This window comes from Eptesicus fuscus, chromosome 19 (assembly GCF_027574615.1).
Source record: "Eptesicus fuscus isolate TK198812 chromosome 19, DD_ASM_mEF_20220401, whole genome shotgun sequence".
NCBI lineage: Eukaryota > Metazoa > Chordata > Mammalia > Chiroptera > Vespertilionidae > Eptesicus > Eptesicus fuscus.
In genome coordinates, this window is record NC_072491.1 from 12,990,782 (window position 1) to 13,013,872 (window position 23,091).

General features: G+C 42.2%; 1 long non-coding RNA gene across 1 annotated transcript; it reads left to right on the forward strand.

Moving 5' to 3' along the window:
- The first annotated feature begins 7,519 nt into the window (after window positions 1-7,519).
- Window positions 7,520-22,677, forward strand: LOC129147256 (uncharacterized). Its single transcript, XR_008554631.1, has 3 exons — window positions 7,520-7,635; window positions 13,867-14,142; window positions 22,502-22,677. It is a non-coding gene; the product is annotated as an uncharacterized LOC129147256 (long non-coding RNA).
- Window positions 22,678-23,091: the final 414 nt, after the last annotated feature.

Here is a 23,091-nt window from a genome sequence, read left to right on the forward strand (position 1 = left end):
GAAAGGAGCCGGGGCTGGCTTCCCCCTTCTCCTACCCGGACCGCACTACCAATCCCAGCGGGCACCGCCGCCCCGCGCCTCGGCCGCAGGAGCGGTGCCTGCCGGGAGCTGGAGTCCCCAACGGCCGCGGCGCCCGCTGACCCCCCCAACTGGCCGCGGGTCCCGGCGCCCCAACCGTCCAGGCGCTGGACCCCGGTGGCCGCCCCCCGCGGTGCGTTCAGCGGACGGGGGGAGGGGCCCTCGGGCTCCCTGGTCCTGGGGTTTTCCGAGCCGTAGACGCTCCTCAGTCTTCATTAGCCTGGTCGTTGGTCCGTGGCTTTAATTTGGGAAAGCTGTTTTGGGGGGTCTTTGTCCCCCTTCCCTTGTTAGAGGATGGTGGTCAGTATCAACTTAAGATGCTCGATTGGAGTCATCGATTGGTGCTCTTTCTGCCAGAAATTTCCTTGGGGCCGAAGACAGGACTCGAGAAAAACGTTCTGCCTTAAAAGTATGAGCCTTAAAAAAAAAAAAAAGTATGAGCCTTCTCACACTTTTTCCATGGCACCACACACCTGCAAATCTGGCAAATTTAGGAATCGTCTAAAACGCAGCAGCACGTGCTTTTAGAACAATTTCGTGCATCCGTTACGGCCTTTAATAGGAATGCTAAATGTAATGAGTTATGAGCCACGGAGAATGCCAGTGACTGTATCAACACACAAATTCCCCACTTTAAACTACTAATGTATTTAATAGTTTTCCAAGGACTTGCATCAACATTCGACCATCTGTTCCCCACAGCAATCTTGTGTGGGACGTGGAGCAAGTAGTAATCATTTTTATTTTACTGTTAAGCGAACGGCCTCAAATGATTGCCCAGTGCATTCTTCATTTCAGTCAACTTCAGTGCATGCCAAACGTATTGGCAGGTATGCACCGGGTGCTGCATTGTCATTTAATTAAACATGTAAGCCAGCGGAGGCCCACGTAAGTGCTCTTTCACCCCTATCTTGGTAGGAAGAAAGATGGTATTTCTGAAAAACATGTTGCTTCATGTGCTTTATTAGGCAAAAGAGCAAAAAAACTTAGGACTGTGCCTTAAGAAGACACATCTATTCCTAAATGGTACATCACACTCCATCTATTAGAACTCTGGTTAAAATCGATCCACCAATATATAGAGTGCCTATCAAGGGGAGAGTACTATTTTCGTAAGTAAGGAAGATGGATGGCAGACAAAAAACAAATTCCTGTCCTCAAGAGGGTTATGATGAGTTCCTCTGGTAGTCATAGATTATGGCATTGAATTCAGTACAGTAAACATCCAATCCCAGCATTTTATCTATGACAGTTTTCTATTAGATTCTAAATTTGTTTTCTTTAAAAAGAGGGTGAAAGTTCCATTATTGTACTTTAAAAGACAACATGACTTTATTTTAGTATTTCAATGAAATCACTGGACAGGGACAATATATAAAATCAAAGAGGGATAAAAAAAGAGCTGTACTCAATAAAGCAGTGAAGGAAGATCACCCCAATAACTTGTAAATTAAACTACACCAAGTCTAAACTACCCAAACCATGCATAATTACCAGGATTATCTATCCTGGGGATTTTACATATACACTGAGTGGCCAGATTATTATGATCTCTGAACGCATAATAATCTGGCCATTCAGTGTGTGTGTGTGTGTGTGTGTGTGTGTGTGTGTGTGTGTGTGTTAGAGGCCCGGTGCATGAATTCGTGCATGGGTGGGGTCCGGCCAGCCTGGCCAGGGGAGGGACATGGGCAGTTGGCTGGCCTGCCTGCTGGTCAAACTCGTGGTCGAGGGGACAATTTGCATATTAGCCTTTTATTATATAAGATATACACTGGTGGCCAAATTATAATAGTTCAGAGATCATAATAATCTGGCCACTCAGTGTACTTCTGGTACAGGAAGATGAGGGTACATTTTCTGGTGGACCTCACTAAAACATGATTATAAATACCAAAGGTGGAAAAAAAAAAATGGTCTGCTTGGAGTCTAGAAAATTTTGTCAAGAGAACAAGAGTTTGGCCAGCACTATCTAGGGAGGGTTTGAGCACTCTCCGTCATTAGAAAGGACTTCCTACTCAGGTTTCACTAGAGCTTGCATTAAATAACTCTCAAAAGACTTCTCTTTGTTATGAATCCATTTTGAACCAGCAACTTCCCGATTAATAAGTCCAATTAATTAGCTGAGCTTCCAGGGCACCTTGACGCAGGAAATGAAAGCCCTGAATGGTAGAAGTATTCTAGTCACTGGAAAGTTATACCAGTTCTTTGTAGATTAGTAAATACTTTGAGAAGGAAAGTGGTCATCAGGATTCTTAGGCATCTGTAGTTGTTGGCATGCCGGGCATGTCCTTGTCATATTTGAGGGAGGTACAGTTGAGTACGTACAGGGAAGACTAGAAGCAAAGCCCGTCCCTGAGGAGAGGGAGCTAGTTGACTCAGGAGAGGGAGTCAGAGCTCATCTCAGGAGGAAATTGGAGTGGGATCTGAAACGAACCAAGAACCTGTTCCGTTGGTCCATGAAGCAAGTCACCTCTTTCTCGTTATCTCCACCAAGCTCATTTCTCTCAGGAACCTTTCTGATAAAAAAATCAAACAAAAAAACAAACTCTCCCTTAATCACATATTCTCTGATTTACTCTCTTTTTCAAAGCCAAACTTTTTATTTCCACTTCTTGTCTCCCCTTAATTCCTCAACCCCTCTATGATACAATTTCTCCCACCTCCACTCAGACTGCCTTCTCAACAGTCGTCAATATTTCCTCTTCTGTCTGACAAATCCAATGCACTTTCTTCTGGTTAATTTTGTTTGACATCTGTAGAATCTGACCCTGTTTTTCTCTCTCTTTTTTTTTTTTTTTAATACACTCTCTTGGCTTCTGGACTACAAGTCTCCTGGTTCTGCCCAGCTTTCAGACTATTCCCAGCCTTCTTGTCACCCTCCCTGACCACTCGATTGGGCTTTATCCTGACCACCCCTCTGCCTCTACATTTACCACATTGTTTTAAAATAGTCTGCTTATGAAATAACTCGTAAGCTCTAAAATAGAGCCAATGTTCTATTTATCTGTATTTCTACTACCGATCATAAAGCCTGGCACATTGGAGGGGTTTTTTTGGTTTGTTTGTTTTTTAACCGGAGGGAGAAGGCCAGTCAGGCTTATTACGTACTGACCACACAAGGATGGGGCTTAATCGGAGATCTCAACCTGAAGTTCACCTGGGCACCTAGAGCTGTGTATAAGTCCAGGCCGCCGGGCAGCCTGCTGCCCTGTACTACTGCTAAACCCCACAGGCTCCTGGAGGGAGTATTTCCTAACATACTGGCTGGGCACTCATTTTCAGTGATGTGCTTGGAGGTAATAGGTTTCTAGTACCCAGAGTCGGGCAAGGAGGGACAGACAAGGACTGCTGGATAAAAGGAGTTTCTGGACCTCCAAAGCCGAGGACACCATGCAGTGGTGAAACCATTAACGTTCTGTCAGCCTTCAGGGTCCATCAGACAGCCTCCCTCTTTGACCTTAGCAGTATGATAACTTCTGATAGAGGTAGTTAAGATTACAAATAAAAGTCAGAAGATGTAATATTTGTCTATTCCCTTTGGCTTTTTGATTGACTACTCTCATTTTTCTCGTTTCTTTTTGGTCTTAAAAAATGTGCTGTCTGTGTTTATCTGGTTTGCCTGTGTACATCTAATTTTAGATCACGAAGCTGTAGGACAGAATTATATATATATATAAAAGCCAAGCGACCGGAACACTGGAACAACCAGAACAACCGGTCGCTATGACGTGCACTGCAGCCCCGATCAGCCCTCCCCCACCCTGATCGGGGGCGGGGCCTCTTCCCCCAGTAGGCCCCGCCCTCTGTTGCCCCCCCCAACCCAGATCTGGGGCGGTGCCAGCCCGCTGACCTCCCGCAGCCCCCACCCTGGCCGGATCGGCCCCAATCGGGGCAGGTCAGCCGGACCCCACCCATGCACAAATTCATGCACCAGGCCTCTAGTGTCTTTATATGTGCAGCATCTCACTGTCAGTGCCTAAGAATGTTTAATGACATCAACAACATTCAATTAACTTGTTTTAGCAAATAAAAGGTAGAATTATCTAGAGAACTTGTTCGTTTGAACTTCACTAGAGGTTTATAAGTAATTTTCAGGCTATATTCAGAATATATCCAGACTGTAGTGTTTCATGTAATGTATAACAAAGTTGACTGGGCTTATGAGATCTTAGGTATTATTGAGATATTTGAGATGAATAGTAAGAGAATATAGCGGTCTCCTCCCATCTGAAAGGATACACTTTATGTAGATCCTTAACATAGAAAAATATTAGATAATGTTCATGATCCAATCTACACCGTGCTTGAGAAGAATAGCTATTTGCTTCATTAGATTTGTGGGTTGGTGAGGAACACAACACCTATACAAACTTGTAAATTGTCATGCCATGATCAGAAGGGTTTCCTATAATAAGGGTCCCCTTCAGATGTTATGTTTTCTTCCATATGTATTACAAACATATTTTCCTCCTACCAACCAGGAACAAAGAAAGGAATTTATAAAAGAGTTTTAGATCGGTTCTGACATTGTATGTCAGATGATGTAACATAACAGTTCTGAGAAAATGACTGCCAAGTAAGATCTTGAAGCAGAAACCTACTTAGGATCATAAACACAGAAACAATATTGGAAGAAAAGGGTAATTAAAGGCTTTGTTGTAGAAGAGAATAAAAAACTCAGAGAAATCTTAGAACACTTAGGTTTCTTACAAAGTGCTCTTTTAAAAAAAAAATTTTTTAAATTGATTTTAAAGAGAAGGAGAAAGAAACATGAATTTGTTGTTCCACTTACTTATGCATTCATTGGTTGCTTCTTGTATGTGCCCTGACCAGGATCAAACCCGCAACCTTGGCATGTTGGGACATCGCTCCAACCAACTGAGCTACCCTGCCAGGGCATAAAGTGCTCTTCCAATGTCATAGCCATCTGTGTATGTTTGTTACAATAACAATAGGGTATACTATAGGTACTATACAGGAATACTATAACAGGCATACCACTACTTACCTAATAGAATTATTGTGAGACCTGAATAGGAAACTATATGTAAACTGACATTACTTCATGTGCAGTGTGCTACCATTTATTGGATAACTCATTTCTGTAAATATAACTGCACATCGATTTGGCAGATAGTAAATTCAAATTCATGGCAGAAGTACTAAACAGATACTACACAGACAGCCGTTAAAAAAAAAAAAATACCAGTTACTGCCCTAAACTAACTTGGGGGACAGAAAAATACAATGGCTACATTGAGAGAATGCAAATATTAGATGAATAACAAAAAAAAGAAAAAAAACTAATTTAAAATATTTTTATTGATCTTTTAGAGCAGGCGTCCTCAAACTACAGCCCGCGGGCCACATGCGGGTGTTTTTGCCGTTTTGTTTTTTTCACTTCAAAATAAGATATGTGCAGTGTGCGTAGGAATTTGTTCATAGTTGTTTTTAAACTATAGTCCGGCCCTCCAACAGTCTGAGGGACAGTGAACTGGCCCCCTGTTTAAAAAGTTTGAGGACCCCTGTTTTAGAGAGAGACATAGAGAGAGAGAGAGAGAGAGAGAGAGAGAGAGAGAGAGAGACATAGATCAGCTGCCTCCTACATGCCCCCTACTGGGGATGAAGCCTGCAACCCAGGCATGTGCTCTGACCTGGAATAGAACCGGCAACCTTTTGGTGCACGGGACAACACTCAACCAACAGAGCCACACTGGCCAGGGCAGAAAAGCCTAATTTAAATCAATTGCCTTTCTAGGGTGTGAAAAATGTAGGAGGGGTCAGTGTGAGAACTTTGAAATGTATTATACTCTAGGACCATGGCACCTAAGGCACAAATAAGTACATAAGTATAAAGAATAACAATACATTTAAGGTAAATAGAATAAATTTTATAAGCTGTTCAATTCACTTCTATGTGTGGGGTTTTATTTTTTAATTTTAGTGAATGGATTGCAAAGTTTTCTAGAATAAATGTAGAGATTTATAAATAACTTACAAACAAATTTTAAGTTACTTCTCTTTAGGATATACCTTAAATAATATACCTTATTATGTAGGCTAAATCAGAGTTGTCTGGTTTCATGAGGTATTTAAGTTTAACATTAAGAGGCCTATCTAATGTGAAAAATGAGAGAATATTGCAACTCCCAACTGAAGGGGTAAACTTTCCAGAGACCTCTATAATGATAAAATATGACATGAAGTACAGTCTAATGGGGTGACAGACATGATTACCAACAATTACACACAATATCAGTGGTATAGTAGGAGGTGCTCTGGGTACAAAGGCCAGGTGTACTGAACTCACCTTTGGGTGTTTGGGACTGGGGGCATGAGAGGAGCAATCAGGCTGAGTTTCCTAATTTAATAACAGCCACCATTTAGCAAGCTGCTCCGGAGAAGGTCAGCACACAGCTGGGCCCCGGGTGCACACCCCTCGCAATGCCCTCGGGGATGCGCCCCCTCCTCTGGGTTAGGCCCCATGGAGCACTGCAGCAGCTCGCGTGAGGCGTACGTGACCTACCTGCTAGATTACATGAGGGAAATCAGTTCTGGTTCAGCAAGAAACTGTATGTATGCTAAATGGCAGATAACTGCCCTCTGTCCTCACAAGTGCACGTTGAGTGGTTTTAGTGACAAAATTATATGTTTAAGTACCTGTCCGATGTGTCTCTGACTTGGGAAATCTAGAGTTATATAGTCTAGAGTTTTTTAAATTTATCTTTATTGTTGAAAGTATTGCAGATGTCCCCTACCCACCTCTCCCCTCCACCCCCCGCCCGTATTGGCCCCTTCCACCTCTCCACCCCTTCACCTCACTATTGTCTGTGTCCATGGGTTTTGCATATTCACGTAAATTTTTTGGTTAATCTCTTCCCGCCCTCCCCCACTTAGTCTAAATTTTTTAAAATTTTTATTTATTGATTAGAGAGAGAGAGAGAGAGAAGAGAGAAAGAGAGAGAAACATTGACTTGTTGTTTCACTTGTCCACACATTCAATGGTTGTTTCTTGTATGTGCCCTGACTGGAGATTGAACCCCCAACCTTGGCTTATGGGGATGATGCTCCAACCAACTGAGCTACCTAGCCAGGGCTATTGTCTAGATTTTTTTTTTTTTAATCTATTAGAATTACTTAAGGTTTACCCAGTAATACCATTTTCTTTTCACTAATAATTTTGACCGTTGTCCATTTCGTTCCATGAGAGAGAATCATCCATCAGCTGCCTCTTGCACATTCCCTACTGGGGATGTGCCCGCAACCAAGGTACACGCCCTTGACCGGAATCGAACCTGGGACCTTTCAGTCTGCAGGCCGACACTCTATCCACTGAGCCAAACCGGTTTCGGCCATTTTTAAAGGATCATGTGAAGATAGCTTATTGGCCATTTAACTATTGATGAGTAATTTGCATTTGAAAAACAAAGTCCTGATTTCTCAGAAGGTAAAAGTGAGGAGCTGAAAGACACTACATCCAAAAATCAGAAGGTCCAGTTGTCTCTCTGCTGATGCCTCACATGGACGAAGACAGGAGGAGTGAACCATATGCTTGTAAGTATTAGATAAGCTGCAAAATGAAGATTTATTACAAGTAGCAAATTAGTTGACTGGACAGTCTTAGCGAGATGCATTCTAAGAGAAAAAAGCAATTTCACTATTAGTATTAATATTTGTAGTAATATTTTATGCTTTTATTATCAGATCAAAGAAATGTCATAGTATGCTGTGTTAAGAATTAAACATTTTTATTTAGTGTGATAATTGAGTGTTTCATTGAGTTATAAAAAGGGAAATATAATTTAGATGAAGAATTAAAAAATTGAAGAACCATACTGTAGTGTGAGAACTAAGTTGGAAATAATAATATAAACTAATATCATTTAATAAAATATGTCTTTTCTAGCTCTGTTCAATGAAATGGCTAAGGAACAATATTACTCCATGAACCTGATTATATGCACACCTAATGCCTAAATTATGGAGCCAAATACTATTTTTCTCTTAAAGGAAACAATATACCTTAGAAAAATGGTTGATTCACATCTGGGTCTGGGAAGGTACAGGTGAATCTTAGGATATTTTACTGGGCCAGAAAGCAATACTTTTTTCCAAAAGTAATGCTTTTGCATGGAAGAACACAGAAGCCAGTTTAAGGGAAAACCCATTGGCTAAATTCTGTCAATTTGAGTATCAAAAGGAAAATAATGACTATGGTTAGTTGAAATGTATTAATATGTAAAGAAGCTGAGTTCATAATGATAGCCAAAATGAAAAAGTTGGCAAATTGTACTAAAGAAGTTGAATATAATTGAACCTCATTACTTATACTTAATGAGAAGCTGAAAGTACTATTTGACTCATATTATCATGTTAGTACTATTTGACTCACTGAATTGGTACAGAATATCAAATTCAGGAAATATCAAGTATGTTAGTTTTACTTAATTTAAGTTTACATTTAGAAGAATAATTGTTAACTCTTAGTCCATAACTGCCAGTGTCTATACTAGTGCAAACTATTTTTTTGTAGTGACAAAATCACATCCTTAACTGCCTTAGAAATGTAATGTTCGCAGTTTTGATTGCACCTCAAAGTGCCATTCTAGTGAGTCATTTTGGAAAAATTAGTTTTGGAATATTTGAATTTTTGTACTCCCGAGTCTCTATGTATTGATCAGCTAAACTTTGTTGTTGTTGTTAATCCTCACCGAGGATATTTTTTCCCCATTGCTTTTCAGAGAGAGTGGAAGGGAGAGAGAAAGAGGGTGAGAGGGAGGGAGGGAAAGAGGAAGAGAGGGAGGGAGAGAAACAACCATGTGAGAGAGACACATCTACTGGTTGCTTCCTGCACACACCCCGACTGGGGCAGGTAGTGAACCTGCAACCCAGGTACGTGCCCTTGACCCGGAATCAAACCTGAGACCCTTTGGTGCTAGGGCCAATGCTCTAGCTACTGAGAAACATTGGCCAGGGCTCAGCTAAGTTTTAAACTAGTTCATAACCCTGGTTCTATTCTGCAGAAGACTCTAGCAGGCTGTCCGGTAGGACTTTCTGTGATGGGGAAATGTTCTATATCTGTGTTGTCCAATAGGTAGCCATTAGTCACATACAGCTAATGGCTATTGACGCTAATGGCGTATTTTCCGACGTATAAGACGACTGGGCGTATAAGGTTTTCCTGGGTTAAAAAGTCGTCTTATACACCGGAAAATATGGTACTTGAAATGTGGCTAGTGAACTGAATGTTAAATTTGATTTATTTAAGTTCATTTAAAGTTAAATAGACATCTGGCTCATTGGACAACATAGATCTTAATCTTAAACCTCCTTTTAATTATATGGAATAACTTTAGGTTTACCCAGCAATACAAGTTCCTTCTCTCCAATTCTGGAATATTGTCCATTTCCTTTAAGATAAGGATCTATACTGAAAAAATTGGATTTTAATTTTTTTGAATAGGTAATACATTAGCGTTGTTTAAAATATTAAAACAATATTAAAAAGTAGACAGCAGGAATTCTGTCCCTCCCTATTCCCCAGCTACTCCTAGGTGTGACTCATGTTACCAGTTTCTTATGCATATGTGAGTCCTGATAGCACGCCTTCATTGTGTGCAAGCGTTTTTCCTCTCAACTTATTTTTGGGATCCCTTCATATCAGCACATCAACAGTCTCCTTCTTCCTTATGTCTTGAGAACCTATTTAAAGGATACCTGAAGGTGTCCTGTCTGCCCTCTTTTTTTTTTTTTTAAAATATATTTTTATTGATTTCAGAGAGGAAGGAAGAGGGAGAGAGAAAGGGAGAAACATCAATGATGAGAGAGAATCACTGATTGGCTGCCTCCTTCAAACCCTCCACTGGGGATCGAGCCCACAACCCGGGCATGTGCCCTTGACCGGAATCGAACATGTGACCTTTCAGTTCGCAGGCCGACACTCTATTCACTGAGGCAAACTGGCTAGGGCCTGTCTGCCCTCTTGACAACTGATGAGAGAGCTTGCATTTGAAGGTAAGAACAGCAGCAGGTAGAACCTACTGTTACAGCTCCTCCTCATGCACCCCACCCCTGTGGAGGATGCCCAAATTTAAAAACACCGAGTTCTTTTCTTTTAAATTTAGATTTTGAACTAAATCATGCTAAGCTTTGTGAAGTGACCCAAGATACTATATTATGGTAACACTGATTTTTTAAAGTATAATTATAATCTCAATAATATGTAAGCCCATTTAGCCCCATTTCAACATAGAATAAAATCCAAACTTCTCCCCAAGGCCTGCCAGGCTTTGCATGATCTGGCTCCAGCCTGCTCTTTAATCACTAGGCTCCAACCACACAGGCCCCTTATCACAGCCAGCCCTTTCCTGCCTCAGGGCGTATGCCCTCACTCCTCTCAGGCTGGCATGCTTTTTCCTGGGCTTTCTGTGGCTCTTCCTCCTCCAACCTCAGCTTAAATGTCATCTCGGCCTTGATGTCTTTCCTGAATGTGCCATCTCTAGTGTGCTCTCACCCCAGCCCACACTCCTACTATCTTCATAGCATTTATTATAATCTGTCGTCATTTTGTTTGCATATGTCTAAGCCACCATTGGAATGGAAGATCCCTGACAAAAAGGACTTTAACTATCTTTACCAGGACCTAAGACAGTGTTTACCCTTTCAGAAGCCCCTCATAATTAAATAAACATAGTAAATTACTCTAAAAAATACTATTTTTATATGAGGTTTTTTAAAACTGAAGTCCTATTTACTTCTATAAATAAGTAAGGGACATTCAGTGTGTGTGAATCACTAAAGCGACTTGCGTTGGCTATGAAATGCCATCTATGAAGTGATGCTGCTTATGCCACAGTGGTATGTACTCTCCATCTTATAATCTTTTTGAATCACTAAGGCAACATGTATTGGTCATTATGTCAACATTTATTAGCCCAGTGCTTACCTTGTCATTACTGGACAATATACACTTATATGATGCTTTAAAGTTTGTAAAAAGTTTTTATTTATGTCAATTTCATTGCTTTTCAAAACCCCCTCTAGATCCTATAAGGCATCTTAAGGCCATTTTACTGGTGAGGCTACTGGAACTCAGGGAGGATTAAATTTTGCTTATAAAAATATAACTGGTAAAAGATAGAATTAGTAAGGGAACTTAGCTCTTCCAAGTCAAACTTCTAAGTCCAAATCCTTGGCTTTTCAGCCACACCAGTGCTATTCCAACACAGTATTTGAATAAAAACTTGGTAGTTTACAAAGTACTTCTACATAAACTATTTCTTTTGTGGTTGACAAGGCTGGTAAAATTCCTCCCCTGAAGAATTTCCATAGTCTCTTTAAGGAAATAATACATGTCTAAAACTGAAGACATTGTTACAGAGTAATATAAACACATGGAAATTAATTATGGAAATGTATACAGATGCTAAAGAGACTGTGTATTGTATATAGCATTGAATCTAGCCAAAGGAGATCTATTATAAAGCCTGGGGATAGGTGAGTGCTAACAGGATTTGCAAGGAGAGGAGGAAACCAGACTCAAGGGGTCAGAAACGAGGGATCCTGCCTTCCATATACAGGCAACGGGCTATGCAAAGATATAGGTGCATGTGGGCACAGTGTCATACGTGGAGAACATGGCCAACAAATCAGCTTGATAACAGAGTGGCTTCAAGATAACACAGAGGATGCTAAGATGAGGATTTCTAGTTCGCAGAAGACCTTAGGTGTCAAGGGGAGTTGGATTTTATTTTACAGACATTGGGGAGTTGTTTAAGACTTATGCAAACAAAAGAGATGAAAGCAAAGTCTGATGTAGCTATCTGTAGAATGAATCACAGCAGGGGAGACTGACCACAGGCTAGGGCAGTAATGCTGGTGTAAGGTGACATAATCATAAACTGTGGTGGTGACGGAGGGAAGTGGGCTTTTCAGAGAAAGGCTCAGCAGGACTGGATGATGGATTTAGGGTAGGGGAGAAAGGAAAGAGGGTAAAATGACCAGGTTTCCAGCCTGTTGAACTGGGCTGATTGTGGTGCAATAAACATGTTAATTCTGAAGGGAAGCATTTTGGCTGAGGCCTAGAGGAGAGAGGTGGGGATAAAGAAGTGATGAACTAGGTTTTTGAAATGCAAAGTGGAAGGTGGTGAAAGGATGTTTAGGTGAAGGCCTGTAGACAACCAGAGAAACAAGTCTGGAAAGAAGGCGAAAAGTCAGAGTTTATATTGTGTCATTTTTTTAAACCTCTGACTCTCTTTCCCAAACTGCACATTCACTGCCTACTCACATAGCCTCAAATGCTCTTTTGTTGGCAATTCACTATTGAGAAGAATTCACATTTATAGATTTGATATTTCCTTGTGACTTTCTCTGTGGTAGTATAAAAAAAATATTTTAAAAATGTATTAAGATTTTTTACCCAGAAATTATTATTTAGAAGCTAATTCGGTTTTTAAAAATTAATATTCATTACCTTCAAAATTTGTGCTTAAGCTTTTATATTAAATATATCCATTTTAAAATTCCATTTATAAATCTAGCAAATTAATGTCTATCCACCTGGTTAGTCATTTTAAACTGTACTTATTAATTTAATCATTTGAATATCTTTTTAAACATCAATTTCCTGTTTAATAAACACTTCTAAATTCTTAAGTAATTCTCATAAAACTAATAAATTAAACAAATACCTGTGGCAAGTGGCTGGGCCCTTCCATGCATTTTGAAATGCAGACAGCTTGATTTGCTGAAGATGCTGGACACCTGGGTCAAGGACAAATCCCATTAATGTGACCTTATTCTCTAGACTGCCTGCCGGTCAGGAGGTTGATCTTGGTTGGACTTGGCACCATACAGTGAGTTGCTTGTCTTTAAAGTGATCAATTTGATTTGTATTCTATATTCCTAAATCTTTGACAGTTGTGCGTCAGGGTGCTTTAAGATAGCTGAATCCTATGGCAGCTTTCAGCCTCCTGCTACTGGTGAGTGTTTTTGCTTGTTAGAAGGACTTGCCAGCTACAGGCAGACTCCCACCATCCACCAAAGAGCTCATTGTCAATCCATAGCCGAGTGCTGACTGCAAAGTGACCCCAGGTTTTTGCATATCTTGTGAGATTGCTATGGGAACGCAGTCATTATGATACAGCGGTTCTTGTCTTAAGTACTTTAGATGGTTTTATTTTTTATGGCTTCATTTCCTATTGATATGACAGAGACTTTTGATAACCAAAAATAAATATATCCACAAATGCCAGGTTCCCTGTTTCACATGTGAGCATGACTTCATACTCTAAACTGAATAAACTCAAATCTGTTATGAAGGTGTGTACTCTCGAAACAGGTGAGTCAGACAGGACTCCACCAACTCTGGCACATTGGATGACCTTGAGAATGTAGTGACTTCCTATGACATAGAACAGACCAGGTTAGTAACTGCCAGCAGAAACAGACGTAAATACTACTACTGATTCTAAAATACATACTGAATAGGTTCACACTTCACTTTCTGCCGCTGCCACTGAAGTCTAAGCCATCGCGACACGATCACTAACCTGGACTATTAACAAATCTACCTGCTTTCATTCTGACCATCTCCATTCATTTTTCACACGGAAGCTGGATTCATCTTGTAAGTAAATCAGATCATGGCACTCATCTGCCTCCCTCTCATCTCACAATAAAATCCAAGCGCATCCTCATGGTCTGTGAGACCCTATGTGATCTGGCCCCTGCCTGACTCTCCCATTTCTGATCTAGTCACGCTGCTTTTCTGTTTCTCGCACACAGGGCCACCACGTGCAGGCGGGCACAGCTTCACTCCAGGAAGGGCATTCGGCAGGCTCCAGGGGGAACGATGACCCCGGAATTGTGCAGCACGGCAGCCCAGCTCACACACGCCAAGCCCGTTCCCAGGGCAGACCTTGGCGCTGCCGATCCTCTGCCTGGTACATCCATCTGCGGCTCTGTGCACTGGCTCCTCGTCATCCACAGGAGCACCGCTGTGTTTCACAAAGCACTGCTCTGTGCCGGGCGGAACTGACTACCTCATTGGTAGGACCCCAGGTAAAATGAAAACCAGGACCTCTTATTCAAAAAGTATTAAGACTTTCAAGATGGTAACAGCAGAGTATTAAACTAAGCACTGGCCCTTCTGAGTGTGGGGTCCTGTCTGACCACACAGTTACCCCCAGGAACTTGGCCCTGACCTCAGACTCAGCTTAAATATCACCTCCCCAACTATCCAGACCAGTGTGTGAAGGCGAGCTAAGGACTCACTTTTCTTTCCAGGTAAAATTGTGGCATTTGAAATTACAGATGAAACAAGGATTTTTGGTTCCACTAGCACTGTTTTTAAGGATGACCATCCAGTCAACATAACAGGTTTTGTGTTTCTTTTAAATGAGGTCTTGGATAGATTCTCATTTTTCAATAAATTGGCCTGAAGGCAGGGACAGGCCTAGTAAGCTGAGAACTTCGGTGTGCAAAGATCAAAAAAGACCCATTACAGTATTATCAATTTGAAAAGAATACTATGGTTGGATTTAAAAAAAAATAAAAACCATTTTATTTTTATGGAGCTAAGGATTTTATATCTAACTAGAGGCCCGGCGTCCCTCAGCCTGGCCCACAACCTCTCACAGTCTGGGACCCCTTGGGGGATGTCCGCCTGCTGGCTTAGGCCCGCTTCCCGTTGGAGCTAAGGATTTTATATGTAATAATGAATTTAGTTGTATTTTAAAGTTTAGTAGAAATTGCAGTTACTAATTGGCTAGCTTATATTTCCCTGTGCCTATGGAAGTTCAAGTTTTTGCTTTGATGAACTAAAACAAAATGATTTAAGGATAATTTCATCCTTGAAAAGTCAAAGTTTTGTTGTGTTGTAACACTGTGAAGTTTCTTATTTAAAATACAGTTGGTTCAAAATATATTTATTGCTTTCATTCATAAGTTATTTATAAAAATTGTATTATAAAGTTCCACATAAGGTATTTGACTCAGAAAGCAGAGATGCATAACACAGCTTCTTTAAATATAAGATCTCACCTTGTTATGGGTTTCTCTCCTACACCCAGGAATCCAATATTCTCATTCTAAATAACAGGGGTAGCAAAAAGTTCAAGAATCTGCAAGAGGCAGATAAGACAAGAACATGTCATTTCTAGAGTGACAGCCATTCCTGCCACCATCCTCTGGCTAGGCAACGCTATCTGGGGGCTTCAGATATGGGTTCTGTAGTGGATTACCCTTGGGTTACTGCCAGGAGCAAAGAGGTTGTAAAAATGCAACTTTCTAAAAGCACTTGTAACCAAGGGAGAAAACAAGTTTCTGCCCCAATTTTTGCTCATTTTGTAAACAATCCTTAGGAAGGAAAGGAAGGAAGGAAGGAAGGAAGGAAGGAAGGAAGGAAGGAAGGAAGGAAGGAAGGAAGGAAGGGAGGAAGGAAATAAACAGGACTAAGAATGATATGAGTTTACTCTAGTGTAATGTAAAGATTGAAAGCAAAACTAAACAGGCATAACTATCTCACTGAAGGAGTCTAGTCCTAGTCTACTAGTAAATTATGAAAAAAGCAACCCTGACTTCCTCCTGTCCTGTCCCAGTTGCTCTCAGAAAACTAGTGGATAAACTTTTTACAGTACAGTACTAAGGTATAAGTGACTAAAGGGATTAAGGAATTATCTTCTACAGGAGTATTTGCTTTAGAGCAGGGAAAAAAATGTCTCTTTTCAAAGAGCTGAAAGTTTTAGTGGTAGAATTTCAGCAAAGCCCAAAAGTCACCCACAGACAAATTATTCTCTCTCCCTCTCTCTCTCCATCCCTCAGTCCCTCCCTCTCTCTGTCCTTTCTGTTTTGGAATACTTTTAGATTTACAGAAAAGTTGCAAAGATAAACAGGTGCTCCCATACATCTCTCACCTGTTTATTCCTAATGTTAACATTTTATGTTACTACTAGAGGCCCAGTGAATGAAATTCGTGCACAGGGGGGCGGGAGCACGGGATCCCCTCAGCCCAGCCTACACCTTTTCCAATCCGGGACCCCTTGGGGGATGTCCGACTGCCAGTTTAGGCCTGATCCCCTAAATGGGCAGTCAGACATCCCTCTCACAATCCGGGACTGCTGGCTCCTAACTGCTCACCTGCCTGCCTGCCTGATCACCCCTAACTGCCTCTGCCTGCCAGCCTGATTGCTCCCAACTGCCCTCCCCCCTGCCGGCCTGGTTTCCCTCAACCCCCTCCCTGGCCTGATCACCCCCAACTGCCCCCCCACTGGCCTGGTTGCCCCACGCAGCCTGCTGTTCAGTCATTTGGTTGTCCCTCACTAACACCCCTGCTGGCCTGGTTGTCCCACACAGCCTGCTGTTGAGTCATGTGGTTGTCCCTCACTAACACCCCTGCCAGCCTTGTCACCCCAGGCAGCCTGCTGGTCATTACCGTTACTATGATGGCATCCTGGACAATTTGCATATTCCTCTATTATTAGATAGATGGCATATTGGTGAAGACCAAGAAACTAACATTGGTACATTCAGTGAACACCAGACTTAATTCAGGTTTTACCAATTTCCCCATTAATGTGCTTTTTCTGTTTGATCCAGTCCAGAATACCACATTGCATTTAGCCCTTTCTCTTTTCCACCCAACTAATCAGGCTTTCATCCTGAGAACGCCATAAAAAAAGCTCCCACCAGTCATCAGTGGCCACCACGCTGCCAAAGCCAGCATGTCACTGGCTCCTTCTGAGAACCCTTCGCAGCTCTCTGAGACACCCCTTCCTCCCAGCTCCTCTCCCTCAACGGGTCTCTCTTGATGGTTCCCCCTATTCTTCCCTAGTGCTGAGTAGTGAGAGACCCGAGGCCCAGTCCTATCGACACTCCCCAGGTGTGCTCATTGAGTCACATGGTGAAAAAGTTACCAGTGATGACTCTGGATTTATGTCTCACCCTGATTCCTCTGCAGAACCTGGGACTGATATATCTAAAGCTGCCTGTTCAACATTTCACTTGGTTTCCTATAGGCGTCTCACACTCGATACTTCCCACACCGAACTCTTGACTTGTGCCCTTAAACCTGCTCCTCGTCAGGTTTTCTCCATCTCAGAAAACCGCAGCTCCATTCCACCAATCGCTCAGGCCAGAAACCTTAGAACCTCCCGCGACTCCTCTCTTTCTTTTATACTCCACATTCAATCGGTCAGCAGGTCCGACCAGCTCTACTTGTGGAGCTATCCTGAGTCTAACCACTTTTCACTGTTTCCACGGCCATAATCCTGGTTTAAGTCACTATCTGTCAACCTGGATGACTGCAGTAGCCTTCAAACTGTTCATCCTGCTTCTGTCCTTATGCTGCCCCTGCCTCCCCACCACCCAGTTTATTCTCAACACGGGGATACTTTTAAAATGCAAGTCTGATCATGTTACTCAAAACCCTCCAGTGGCTTCCATTCTCAAAGCACACAGAATCCAAAGTACATAGAATTACGAGGACTGCAAGGTACTATGTGACCTGCCCCTCCCCCAACTCTATCTTAATTTCCCACCACACTTTGATTTACCCACTCCAGCCGCACTTGCCTTTTTGCTCTGACTTTGACTTACCAAGCACGGTTGGCCTCAAGGCCTTGCACCTGCTATTGCCTCATCTTGGAACGCCTTGTCCCTAGATAGCTTCCTGCTTTGCAGGGAAGAGAGATAAGGTAGGTTGAGCAAGGGAGGGTGACCAATTCCTTCATGTTTTCCAGGGACTATCCTTACTTTAAAACTAAAAAGCCCTCTATTCCAGGAACCCCTTGAGTTCCTGGCAAATCAGGACACTTGATACCTAGCAGGGGTAGGTGAGTGTAAGGGTGCTGCAAACATTTAACATGGAGGTCAGAGCAGGCCTCGTGGACAAGGAGACATTTGAGCAAAGGCGTGTCGGAGGTGAGGAGTTGAGTTTGCCACTCCTTGTTGCTGTGTGATTCCTGGGCGCCTGTCTACAGAACCTGATGATACAGATACAGGAAACCCCAGTGGTTATCAAAAAACACACTTACACCCTGGCTGGGGTGGTTTAGCTGGTGGAGCATTGTCCTATGCACCAGGAAGTTCAATCCCCAGTCAGGGTGTGTGCAACTGATTGATGTACCTCTCTCTCTAATTGATGATTTTCTCTCTCTCTCCTCCCTCCCTCTCTAATATATATATATATTTTAAATGTTGTTTTTAATAATTGAGTTCTACAAAGAATAGTGGCCAAGGAAGCTTTGGAGCCTTGCACATTTGGAGTCTTGGCTCTGCTGTGTGACTTGAACAAGTTGCCTGTTTGGTCTCATTTGTAAAATGAAGATTATAAAAATCTTAAGGGTCATGTGAAGATTAAAGGAGTTATTTTATATATATGTTTTGAACCACTCTGGCACATGCTAACTCATTTAATCCTCACAACAACCTATAGCGTAGGTATTATTAGCCCCACTTTACAAAGGAAATTTTTTAAAAATATATTTTATTGATTTTTACAGAGAAGAAGGGAGAGGGATAGAGTTAGAAACATCAATGAGAGAGAAACATCGATCAGCTGCCTCCTGCACACCCCCTATTGGGGTTGTGCCCGCAACCAAGGTACATGCCCTTGACCGGAATCGAACCTGGGACCCTTCAGTCTACAGGCCGATGCTCTATCCACTGAGCCAAACTGGTCGGGGCTACAAAGGAAATTTTGAGGCACAGAGAGGTCACTCAGTAAGATCTAGGATCTGGAAGGAAACAGTTGAGTTTAGACCCCCCACTTTTGAGCTCTGTGCTCTGATGTAATTTTTGTTTTCCAGCACATACATCTTTGTAGAGGCCCCGCTCTCTACTTTGTGACCCCTTTTCACACATCTCTATTGACAAAATCTCATTCAATAAAACTCAAGCTAAATAGCACAATAGCAGTCGCCATAAGAGAAGCCAGCACTTTCTGAACAACAACCTTCGGTGATTGGCCCTGGGCCTAGTGATTCAAATTTCATTTTCACAACAATTATGCAAGGTTTTTATAAATAAGGAAATGGAATCTCAGACACATTAAGTAACTTGCTCAAAGACTGAGATTCCCACCCAAAATCTATGCCCTCCCCTGTAGCTCATGTCTCAAACCCCTCCTCACTGAAGTCTTCCTCTCCCCCTCACCCCCAGTAGCCACCCATCAGTCCCTGCTCTGCGCTGGCCACGTGCGTCCTGCACCGATTTAGGAATGTGCACACATGGCCTTGATGGTCCTCTCAGTCACATGCCTCTCCAGCCACGGGTAGCTGCAAAGGTCAGGAGCCACGGGACACACTCCGTAGGGCTTATAAAATCTTAAAATTCTTGAGCTGGAATGCACCCAGAGATAACCAGGCCTACTAACTGTCCCAGGCAGGGTTTCCTTCTACAGGGATCCCCGATCACTCATTCAGCAATGGCTATCTAAGCAGGTCTTAAGCCACAGATATAGCAACAAACAGAGCAGGGACAGCCCTTCGTCTCCAGGAGGGAGGCTGACAATAAACAAGATCTAGTAAATATATAGGATGGCAGGTATTGATATATGAGAGGTGGGGGAGAAACAGAGAGAGAGAGAGAGAGAGAGAGAGAGAGAGAGAGAGAGAGAGAATATCTTAGGTTGGCCCAGGGTGGCATCTCTGAAAGGGCTTCTCCCTCAAAGTCTGTCACTCACCACTTGCTTGTCCAGCTACAGAAAGGTCATCCCTTAAAGCAGTGGTCAGCAAACTCCTTAGTCAACAGAGCCAAATATCGACGATTGAAATTTCTTTTGAGAGCCAAATTTTTTAAACTTAAACTTTTTCTAACGCCACTTCTTCAAAATAGACTCGCCCAGGCCGTGGTATTTTGTGGAAGAGCCACACTCAAGAGGTCAAAGAGCCGCATGTGGCTTGCGAGCCGCTGTTTGCCGACCACTGCCTTAAAGGCACTCATTCCATTTTTAACAAGCTGATTGTTCCGAAGTTCAACAGATCTCCTTCCAGGACTTGTACCCTCCCTCCCAAGTTCTGCTTTCAGTTGGGGCACCCAGTATGCCTGACCCACTCTCCTAGGACAGACAGCCCTTCACCTGGTTTGAGGACAATTATGTTTCCTTCTAGTAAGTTTTCCCCAAACCCTAACATCCTCAGTTCCTTCAACTATTTCCTGAAAGACCTGGTTGCAATACCTGTCACCCTGCTGGCTGCCCTCCTTTCAGGACACTGTCCTTTATCAAAGAACAGAACATTTTATTCCACAGTGGCTTGACTGGCACAGAATATTCCAGATTATTGCTTCCTGGTTATGGACGCAGTACTATATATATATATAATATATATATATATATAAACATGTTTTAACCCTTCCTAATCAGCACTCAGTCCTCACTTCAGGGAGCCAGTCTAGAATCTTCAAACCTGGAAGCCAGGGGAAATACTGGGGTCAGTGGAGGGGCAAGCCTTTCCTTCCTTGGGGGTTCCTAGAAGAAGGCAAGAGAGGGAGCCCAGGTGAAGAGGCAGCATGAGGGACATCCTGCCCTTGACAGTGCACCAGGGTCCTGGCAAGAGGACACGGCCCTGCATTGAGGAAGGGTCCAGAAGCCAAAGAGCTGACTGTAGTTTTGACTTCTCTCCTCACTTCATTTCTTTTTTTTTTTTAATACATATTTTATTGATCTTCTTACAGAGAGGAAGGGAGAGGGACAGAGAGCCAGAAACATCGATGAGAGAGAAACATCGATCAGCTGCCTCCTGCGCACCCCCCACCGGGGATGTGCCTACAACCAAGGTACATGCCCCCGACTGGAATCGAACCTGGGACCCTTCAGTCCGCAGGCCGATGCTCTATCCACTGAGCCAAACCAGTCAGGGCCTCACTTCATTTCTTATGAAAGAGACTAAACATCTTTTCATATATTCAAAAGCAATTTATATTTCTTTTATATATCCTTTGCAAAACTGTCAATTAGTTAAGCTTCTTTTTCTTGTTGATTTATAGATCTTTATATATTAAGGAAACTAACCCTTTGTGTTATATGATACAACTACTTTTTTTCCAGTTTGTCATTTGCCCATTCACTTTGTTTATATATATTTTTTATTTCTATGTAGAAAAGTTTTTTATTTTTTAAGTAGTCAAATGTATCAATCTTTTCATTTGGGGCTTTCCCCCTCCTCCTTCTTCACATATATCATATGTAGAAAAGCCTTCTCCATTCTTATATTATAAAAATAATCTTCCATGTCATCTTCAACTGTTTTTATTATTTCACCTCTTACATTTAAAGCTTTGATCCATCTGAAATTCATTCTTGTGCACCACTTATTGTGTATTTACTGTATGTGCCAGACATGTTGTTCAGCATTTTACATAGATTACCTTACTTAGTAGCAATAATTATGGCAACCTCTATTTTACCGACGGGGACATTGAAGGCCCAGCAAGGCAAACTCAGCCAAGACCTTACATCCAGTAAGCGTCAGAATGGAAACCAAGTCAGCCTGAGTTCACTTTTTATACCCTTCCCTGTAGTATTTATAAGAGAGGTAGCCAATGTTTGGAAATCCCCGACTTAGTTACCATGCATTTCAGGGAAGACTGTGGTTGAGTGTGTGATGACTACTGCTCATGCCATGAGGCGTGAAGAACTAGATGGCACATTGAGGTGGGGCTACTGTTAGCCAAAGCCACTCTCCAGCTCGGTGACTGACTCCTACCCCTGCCTGGAATCTGAGGATTCGAATTCTTCTCTTGCCAAATTATGGGCGAGTAGATTAAGTTACACCAGAGTAGGCAGGATTGTGACTATTAAATCCTTGAACGTAAGAGTCTTGAACTCTCTTGTCATGGGACAGCATATATCCCAAAGTTTGGATGGGGTTCAACATGCAAGTAGAGCATAATTACTGAATTTTTTTATTCTTAGATACATATCTTTTCACATTTAACTTTTCTGAAATTGGGATGCTTGTTCTAATTAATGGTGCTTTATAATTGCTGTTGGCCATTTGACAGATGAGATGTAGCAGTGGCTCTCTGCAGTGTGCCAAATTGCTTTATATTTCTGATGGCACAATGGACAATGGCAACCCATCAATGTTTCATTCAGCAAATAATCTAAGGACCATTTCAGGAGGTAATATAATCTTGGTTGTGTTCTGAAACCTTCTTTGACACCAGAAAAAGTAATAAGTGACCTGCACTGGAACTTGTGGATGGGGGGAGGGGAAATGAGTCACTGGCTTAGAAGAAAATGGTTGAAAAAACTGTTTAAAGCAGTAATTGCATAACTGACATTCCTGGAGGATGATTGTGTTGGGAAAAACAGAACATGTATGCCCACTTCTGAAGTGAAACACATTTTATAAGACTGAACTCTGAATAAGAAGTTTGGGGAAATACTTTAACCTATTTATTTCTCTTATATTATCAGCATTTCTTGGAGGAGGCAGAGCTTGTGAAAATGCACATTCCCAGCCTTCTCTCAGGGACTGAGGCTTCGTAAATTTGAGATGGGACCCGGGAATATACATTCTAACCAACACTCGAGGTGATTCTGATGTACCACCCTGTGAGAAACACCCAAAACAGCGGAAAACAATGGGAAATAACTGGGTAATTATTTCTTTCTTATAATCTGTTAGCATTACATATCTCTCCCAAGAAATGTATCCTAGTTCTACTTGATGGGTCTTTTTGGGCATCCAAACATAGCTTGTAAAAATCCCTTTTGTTGAGCATTTCACAAACCTCAGACCTTCCTGACACTACTCACAATGCTTACGCCTTTTAAAAATAATTGCTCTGATTATGGGCCATTCCTGTCCTTGTTAGTGTGTGCGAGCCCTGCATTGGCTCCTTCAGATGCCCACACATACCCGTGGCATTCAGCGAGGACTCATTAATAATGAAATGAGCCGAAACCGGTTTGGCTCGGTGGATAGAGCGTCGGCCTGCGGACTCAAGGGTCCCAGGTTCGATTCCGGTTAGGGGCATGTACCTTGGTTGCGGGCACATCCCCTG